This window comes from Phaseolus vulgaris, chromosome 6 (genome assembly GCF_051622355.1).
Source record: "Phaseolus vulgaris cultivar YP4 chromosome 6, ASM5162235v1, whole genome shotgun sequence".
Classification (NCBI taxonomy): domain Eukaryota; kingdom Viridiplantae; phylum Streptophyta; class Magnoliopsida; order Fabales; family Fabaceae; genus Phaseolus; species Phaseolus vulgaris.
The window spans coordinates 5,278,383-5,288,084 of record NC_143503.1 but is presented as its reverse complement, the minus strand read 5'-3'; positions in this window follow the sequence as shown (position 1 = coordinate 5,288,084).

Below are 9,702 nucleotides of genomic sequence, written 5' to 3'. Positions count from 1 at the left end.
CCCATGCTCACTGCGCTACAGTCCCATGTTTTCAAAAATACCTAAATCGTTTATTCCAAATTTTATAATTCAAAATAAATTCTACAATTTAAAAAACAAAATTTCGTATTTTATGAAATTTGAAATATAAAATTTTCATTTCAAATTTAACAAAACACTTGTATTTTAGATTTTAAAATCCAAAATATAAATTAAATTCTAGAATTATTAATTATAATATTTTATTCTAACTATTATTATTTCAAATCAAATATCATGAATATTTTTTTATTATTATAATATTATTTTCAACCCAAATATTATTAATACTTCTTTTGTTATTATATACTATACTATTTACTGTTTTGTTATTATGATTAATGTGTACACTAAATATGAAATAACGTAAAATATTAAAGTGTGACTCTAATCCCATTGCAAGAAAGCATCTATTTGAAACGAATTACGTTAGTTTAATCCGCTGAAGCCTGCTGCTATTTTGACCTGTCTCAACACGACATTTCAACTGTCCTATGGTAACTTACTTCATCAAAGGTCAAAACTAAAAATCACATATCAAATCACACAAATTTATTTAATAGAATTAGGTTTATACAAATCCAAATAATTGGTTATCAGCTATGTACAATTCTGAGTCTTAAGGCGTGATTAAGATTCGGTTTACGACTAAACATCTAAAGTCAGACATGAGACCAATATTCTTAAAAGTACACATCATCTCCCACAACATTTATGGGGAATTGACCAAATTTTTGGAATTCTCATTAATTTTCTTTAGTAAATTTGTTTCTATATAAACACATGTCTACAATTAAAGTTAGATACATCGAGCACTAGTAACTACTGATTTATCATTATTTTTAAACACCTAACTTAATTACAAAATATTATTATAAAATCTATTTATGTTTCAAAAACTATTCAATGCATGCTTAACATTCTCATCAAGAAAGGTCTATAAATGGACAATGACTATCAGAGAGTAAACTTAACTTTTTAATACTCATTATACCCTCTTTACTTATATTTTTATGTTCGTAGAGCGTTAGATAATCTTCTGCAAGTAAAACTATTTCCTCTTATTCGTCGTTTGCAGAGAAGTCCGTCTCATCTCCACATTGAAATCTATTTGACTCAATTCTCGGTAAGAACAAGTTATTTATCCTCAAAATTAGAAGATTAATTTACAACTTAATGTGTTTGATATTGTACTGGACAGAGCATTAAGGACTGATCAGTACTTGGTGGTCAGATCTTGATACATGGCATAGGCAGGTCAACTTAGTTGTTGGACCAATATAGTGGGCCATGTGATTGGGCCTAGTTTAATTAGTAAACCGTTTTTGTATAATTGAAGTAATTTTTTTTATACGTAAATATAAGATTAGGTACGTTTGGTATATTTATTATTGTTTATTATTGTTATTATGTAAAAGAACCTTAGATGACATTGTGGAATAGAGGAAGTAATTACTACTTACTTTGAGATAGATGGATCAAAAGCTAATTCTTAGTTGGTGTTGGTTGTATTCCAAGATTAAAATAAATATTTAATGCAGAGGGATCCAGACAGCAATTTGGACTTACAACTTCAGAGTGAGCAACATCAAAATAATAATTAATTTAGGACACATAAAGAGAAAATTTAATTAAATAATTAATTAATGCATTATCATATTCTTGCCAATATTTCTCCTGGTAATAGGTATTGCCAAGTCTGAGAAGTTCAATTTAAAAATACGGCAGATAATTTCCACTAATTTCCCTGCAGCATCCTCCTCTATAAAATAATATTTACCTACCATTGCAATTCTTTAACTTCCTTTTATTTAGATCTTGAAATGTAATAACATATGAAATTGATCCTTACAATTAATTAACAAAGTAATAAAATAGTTTATAAAATTGTACATCCATAAATCAATTCAGTCATTAAAAATTATAATAAATCACTCATTTAAAATGTCCTTAAAATTATAAATTATCAATCAATTAGTAATAAAACCAATCGAACCCTACTTATAAAAGTTGTGGCACTTTTTCTGCTAATGGTAAGTTTATATTTAGCTACTGAATTATAAATGACCTATTCCCAATATGAAGCTTTAAATATGACATAATATTAAATTCTCAAAATATAAAAGATATGATATGGCTAATTTAGATATGCTGATATGAATTGTTAGAGATGCAGTTTAGTTAAATAGAAATTAATATTTTTCAATAATTTCTACATGATTATATCAGTAAATGATGATCACAACTTTAGTAAAAGGAACTATATATAGTTGCATATCTTTTTCATACCCATATTAGAGTATTTTCCTTTATCTATAACCTGTCACAAAAGTTACATTTTTTTTTATTTTTCCTAAATTTATGTTAGTGTTTTATAAGAGGTATTGTCCTTCTATACTCATTTAACTAGTACTAACAAAGTTAAAAGCTCGACTCAGTGTGTGGAAAGGAAGATTTCTTTCCTTGGCAGGGAGAATTTGTCTAATTAAATCAGTCATCTCTGCGGTTCCTCTTTTTTACCTCTCCATCTTTAAAGCACCAAACTCCATCTACCAAAGTATAATCAGAATTCAGCGGAGGTTTCTGTGGGGGTGGGGGAAGGAAAAGAGACCGATCTCATGGGTCAGCTGGGAAGACGTATGTAAAACAAAAGAGGAGGGAGGCTTGGGGATTAGAGATATCCAGAAGTTCAATTATGCTCTCCTAGTTAAATGGAGATGGCGTCTTGTGTCGGAAGAAAAAGGGATGTGGAAGGACCTCTTGATCTCAAAATATGGGCAGGATCAGGATAACCAACAAACTCCAGTGAAACTGCAAACATGGTGGTGGAAAGACTTGCAGAAAGTATGTAAAGAAGGAGAAGGAGCAGGTTGGTTTCAGCAGCAGCTTAGATGGAGACTAGGAGGGGGCGAAAAAGTGAAATTTTGGGAGGATGTGTGGATTGGAAGCAGTAGTCTTAAATCTTTGTATCCCAGGTTGTTCTCACTATCGTTAAATCAAGGTCAAAGGGTGAATGAGGTTGGGGAGTGGGAAGATTCAGCTTGGCAGTGGAAAATAAGGTGGAGGAGGGCCAGATTTGAGTGGGAAGTTCCTTTGGAAGCTGATCTTACTCACCAAATATCCCAGGTAAGCTTGTCTAGGGAAAGGAAAGACGTTCAGATATGGGGGGGTGAAGATACAGGAGTCTTCTCTGTCAATTCAGCGTATAGGTACCTAACCAAGCAGACCAGGAATTCTCAGCAAGAGGTCTTTATATCTCTTTGGAAGATCAAAGCACTACCCAATGTCATAACCACAGCTTGGAGGGCCCTCCTAGGTAGACTTCCAACAAGAGTGAACCTGAGGAGGAGGGGGGTGTTGCTAAGCTCGACTTTATGTGTATTCTGTCATACTAAGGAGGAAACCTGCCAGCATATCTTCCTTGAATGCGAATTTGCCCAAAAGGTGTGGACCCTGTGCTTTAAATGGATAGGCGTACAGTTTGTACAACACAATGACCTGCTGTTTCACTTTGAGAATTTCTCTCTGTCACAGTTGAACTGTAAACAAAATCTTCTGTGGAAAGGAGTATGGGCAACTATTGTGAGGTGTATTTGGGAACATAGAAATTCCAATGTGTTCAAACAAGGAGTTGTAGATGTGGAAGAGATATTCCAGATGGCTCAACTCAAGATGTGGCAATGGTTAAAACACAGGAGTCAATCCTTTAATTATTCCTTTTCAGACTAGATTCTAAATCCACTGATCTGCTGCAGAAGCTTTAAGTAACAAGATGGTGGTGGGAGAGTAATTGCGAAATCAGAGCTGGAAGGATGTATTATCTATATGAGGGTGAGGTTAATGCTGAAGTACTCCTAAGGGGTGAAAGGTGTGGTTTGTATGAGGCAAATTCCGCCATGATCGCCGAAGTTATACAAGGTCGATGAACCGGCGATCTCCACGCGGGCGTAGGCGGTGGTCGTCGAAGGTCTGCAAGGGTCAACATGAAATGGCGATCTCCATGTGTGCGGAGTCAGTGGTCGTCGAAAAAGGCGATATCCATGCGTGCGTAGTCGGTGGTCGCCGAAGGCATGCAAAGGCCAACATAATCACCGGTTAATGAAGCGGCGTTCTGTCAACATGATCGCCGATCGAAGAAGCGGCGTTCTCCATATGTGTGTAGTCGGAGGGTGCTGAAGTCTTACAAGGACAACATGATCGCCGGTCGATCAACCGGCGATCTCCATGCGTAGTCGGTGGTCGCCGTAGGTATGTAAAGATCAACATGATCGCCTAGTCGGAGGGTGCTGAAGTTTTACAAGGACAACATGATCGCCGGTCGATCAACGGGCGATCTCCATGTGCGTGGTCGGTGGTCGCCGGAGGTACGCAAAGATCAACATGATCGCCGGTTGATGAAGCGGCGATCTCCTTAGGTCAACATGACCGCCGATCGATGAAGCGGCGTCCACTATATGTGTAATCGGTAGTCGCCGGTGTTGGTTATTTTTTGCTGCTGAGGTGCCAAAGCTGGGTTCAATAATTGTTGGTTTGAACCTTGGTTCTATCGTGAAAAGTGAGCTTGTACGTGGAGCTGATTTCAATTCTTGTGTGCTACTTAAAGCTGTGAAATCCTAAGAGGTAAGTGCCGAAGCAGGGAAGTCTTGAAGGAGTGAATTGGAAAGGAGAGAATTGTATTTGAAGTTTGGAGCTGTACCAAACTTGATACCAGCAGTGCAGCAGCTGGTCCTTGATGATTTGAAGGTGGTGGTTTGGTGTGATGTCCGGGGTAGGATGAGACTATCTCATGTAATACGGGATGGTTCAAGGTGCCAAGGTATGAGAAGAGTCGACCCCGTATGGTAGTTGTGGAGAAGTGGGATTGTATTCCATGCTGCTGTGGTGAGAAAGTGGGCATATGTTTCTGCTCTTTAATACGTGTTGTGTCCCCCTTTTTTTTTCACATAGAAGCTTATGCTTGGGTAGTTGTTTTATAGGGTCTTATGTGTTTTTTCTCTACCCTGCTTTTCTAAAGCTTTTGTAGGTTAGATTGTGGTAGTTTGTATAAGGGTTGGGATACCCCTGAAGTATCCCCTTTAATTTATTTAATTCTTTGCTGATAAAAAAAAAACTAGTATTTATAAAAAGAGAGAGATAAACTCAAACATGTCTTTCTAATGCAAGATTCGAACTTTTTGGAGGTTTTATTTCCTTTATATGAAGCAATGTGTGTGATTTCATATTCAAATATCAAAGTCATAATTAACCCAAAAGTAATGGTCAGTTGATTTTCTATGAATAAAGAAACATTAGGGTGTTTTAACCCTTGTAAAACATTAAAGAACAAAAAAAAACAGAGGATTAAACCATTTTGTAGTTTTTGAAGTGTCTATATTCATAGTTCCCATTAACTTTTGAAAACTGAAAAGGAAAACCGAATGGAATTGAAAACTTACCAAGGAATGACTAGCATAGTACACTTGCTGACCTGTTTCGAGAAGATCATAATGTTTTATCACCAATAAATAAATAAATTAAAAAAGAGATATTATAATTCTTATACAATAATCAAGAAAACCGTATCACCTAAGATACATTAGGTGTAGATTTTTTTAGCATTTTTTTATGCATTATCATACACTGAAGCTTGGGCTATTATAAATTACAAAACTATTTTTTTTTCTTTATTTTACAAAAGAAATCTTGAGCACTTTCGAAAAAGGAAAAAAGAAAACGGAACCCAAGTGCCTGTGGTGTGATATGAGATTACTGCAACTATTTATTCATAACTATCAACTCATTCATTACCAATCCCAATAAGCCTACACATGGTAGTGAAGAAAAACAAATCATCCCTTTTATAAGATTGTACATATTAATTGTTAAACTTATTTTTCATTGATAATGCTCATGTAATAACATCTGCATCACAGTAACTATTTCACTATATTCAAAATAAAATATTATGTTTCAAAGATATATTATATCCAAAATCAAATAGAAGGTTATTTATATTGATATTGATTTATATTTTTTGTATTGCAAATCCAAACATTCTTTCTTGATTGACACAAAAAGGATAAATATATGAAAATAAAAAAAAAACTAAAGTTAACATATTCAAGGTGAGAGAACATATTTAGAAAACTAAATAAAGGATTTCAATCTCAACAAGAATATGTCCACCTGCCCATTACTATACATACAACTTTTATAAAATAAACATTAATGGGATTTCAGAAAACAAATTCAAGGGATAAATTGATTCAAGGCATGAAACATAGGTTAGAATATTAAAAAATAAATATAAATATGTTCCAGTAAATTTTTTGTTATTATGAAAACATAAGATCAAAAACTCCATAAAATATTCTATATTGATAAACCGTCTAATAGGTTAAAAATATTCTAACAAGTTGTATAGGTGGCTTAATACTTTTGTAAAATACTATTTAAAGGATTATATTTTGCGGTTGATAGACCGTATAATGATTGACCCAGTTTGAAGGATCACTCATAGTAACATTTGTAGTAACATAAAATACTTTATGTTCTTACAAGACCTGTGAAACAATTAACCTTCTTCTCCTCTTCTCGGTCTCTTGGGCTCTTGCTTTGCAACTCCTGAGATGGTATGTGATTAAGATTGTCAAACTCTTGACATTTTTGCAAGACCTAACGAATTTGTTACAATCTTCTCATACTGTTGGCCAAAAGTATCAACACGTAAAACTCGTGTTGTCATCGTTCGTGCACCACAATGTAGTTCACAAAGCCCTTCATGAAGCTCTAGGATATTGTATTCAACTTTTTCTTGCAAAAAACATTTTAACAATGGAGTTGAATGTCCTCTTTTGTATAACTCATCTCCTATCATAATGAATTTGGCCGCTTTTCTTGTAATATTAACATCGTTCTCAACACCTTGCTCTTGATTATTGATCACCTCTTTGTAAAATTTGATCCAGTCATCTTTTGTTGTTGTAATTGTCAAACATTGTTCTACTCCAACTATCAAACTGTTCATCATTTATTGTATGATTGAATTGTTTTGAGTTTGTTTTCGTTGACTAGCTAACTTGGACAATGAATTTGCTCTTGAAGAATGTGCTCAATCTCGGCCTTATTGAACTTTTGCATAATATTTAAGACTTTATGATAATATTGTAACAACAAAGGATCTTTTACCTGATACTCACTTTTTATATGTCCCATTGTTAATTGAGAATCACTTCTGCAAATAATCTTCATAGATCTCATGTCTCTGGCGAGAATTAAACTTGCAATTAAAGTTTCGTATTCGGCTTGATTATTGGAACTCTTGAAGTCAAATCTCAAAGACACTTCAAGTTGAAAATGTCCCAGTCCTTCCAGTACTATTTTTGCTTCGCTTCCTTTCTTATTTGATGACTCATCTACATATAAAATCCATGTTTGTCCTTTAGATGTTGTTGTCGGCAATTCGATAATGAAATTTGCAAGAGATTGTGCTTTGACTGTTCCTCTCGACTCACATTTGATTTCAAATTCTGAAAGCTTTATTGACCACGCTGCTATTCTTCCTGCAAGCTCTGGTTTTCTCAAAACTTTTGCTTTTGTACAATCGATTCTCACTATTATCTGATGATTCTAACAATATGGTCAGAGACATCTTGCTACATTCACCAAGGTAAGGGTTATCTTCTCAACAAGTTGGTATCTAGTTTTGGCATTCTGTAGGGCTTGACTAACGAAATATATTGATTTTTGTTATGGACACTCTATTAAGTTTCAACTTTCAAAGTCAGTTCACGGTAGCACAAACTTCCTTTAAAAAAAAAACATTTTGACCTCATAACTACATTATCCTTGATTTTTCATCACGAATGGAAATATAAAAATATGTAGGAACAAGATTAATCTTTGTCGAATTCACTTGATAAAGTTCACTTCCAACTAGCAAAGTCCAACTCCTAGTAACATAAACTTCAAAAACATCTTTGATCCTAGGAAATATATTTTCTTTATTTTCAATATATTTATCCTAGGAAAAATAAACATGATTTTTATCTCTACCTTCAAGAAAAAAAATAATTATTCTAAAAACTCACTCTTTTTACCTATTTGATTAAAGGTATCATGTTTAGTAAGTGTTAATACATTGTCTACATATAACCAACTCTCATATCCTAAATATTTTTGTGCAGATTTTTTTTTCGAATTTTTTTATAATAAACTATTGTGACAATTTTTCTCTATTTTTCAAAATAAAAATTGTTTGCCATCACCGTCTCGAGCTTTGGTTGCAATAGTGGGTCTGGCTGTAATTTTGGAAGAGGATTATATATCTGAATATAGGAAGTTCTGGAAACCATTAAGAAACAAAAGTAGAAAAAGAGAAGTGCTTGAATTTAACTTTTAAATAGAAGAGGCTATATACAACACACCAAATTCTGAAAATTAATCCTAATTAACTAATTTATTGTTCAGCTGTTCCTACAAAACCTAAAATCATTTTAGTTGCACGATTTTTAATTTTGTACTAAAATCTGAATAGCGCTTATTGTCTCTTAATAATTTATCAAATCCACAAGATAAACTGAATGATAAAAATAGTAAATTTGATTTAACAGAGACAGTTCAGGGTTCAAAGTAAAATATTAACTTTATGGAATAAAATTAAAAAAAAAATATAGATAAATGCAGAAATTACCCAATTACTGATAACCAAAATTTTAAATATAGGATAAAACGTAATATATATATATATATATATATATATATGTTAAAAGATAAAAAAAAATATATATATATATGTTAAAAGATAAAAAGTGATATCGATGTTATTCAATAGGGGATATTCATTAGCCATTAAGGCGAAGATCTTAATAGAGATGGAGAGAGAGAGGCACAATGTGAAGAGAGGGCATGGGTTGAAGAAACAAGTGTTAATTTTTTCTTCACAAGTTTTCCTATGGAATATGAAGAGAAGGATATGTGGAGAGTGTTCCAGAGATGGGGAAGGGTTGTTGATGTGTTTATCTCTAAAAGATTGAATAACAAAAATCAGAGATTTGGATTTGTTAAGTTTCAAGATGTGGTAGAGTTGGAAAGGAAACTAGACTCCGTCTGGATTGGTTAATGGAAGGTAAGGGTAAACATACCGAAATATAATAGAGACAAAGAGCCAAGGCATGGGAGGTATGTAGAACCCAAAAAAAAAAATTAGCAGAGACAGAGAGCTAAGGAAGGAGGGGAACACTGAATCCAATGTGATTCAAAGCCATACAGTTTGGAAGGAAAATATGTCGTATGCTTCCGTCGTGGAGAAAGGATATAAGGGGGAAAAGAAGAATATTTACCCTATAGCGTTCAAGGAAGAGGTGAAACCACTGGAGTGGCTAGATAACAGTTTCATAGGTAGAACTGTGGAACCAAGTAAGGCTAAGGATCTAAAGGAAAGCTTTATCTTGGGAGACTTTAATTTTATTCGTGTGCGTTATCTGGGAGGCAATTGTGTTCTACTGTCTGGAGAAGATGCGAACCTGATTAAAAAATCAATAGTTGAAAATAAAGAATGGTTTGAATCAATTTTGAATCTATTATCCCCTGGGAGCATAACTTTATGGTGACAGAAAAATATGTTTGGGCTCGTATTAGAGGGCTTCCCCTGAATCTGTGGAGTAAGCAAAGCTTGGAAAGCATAGTGTCAATGGTTAGAACGCT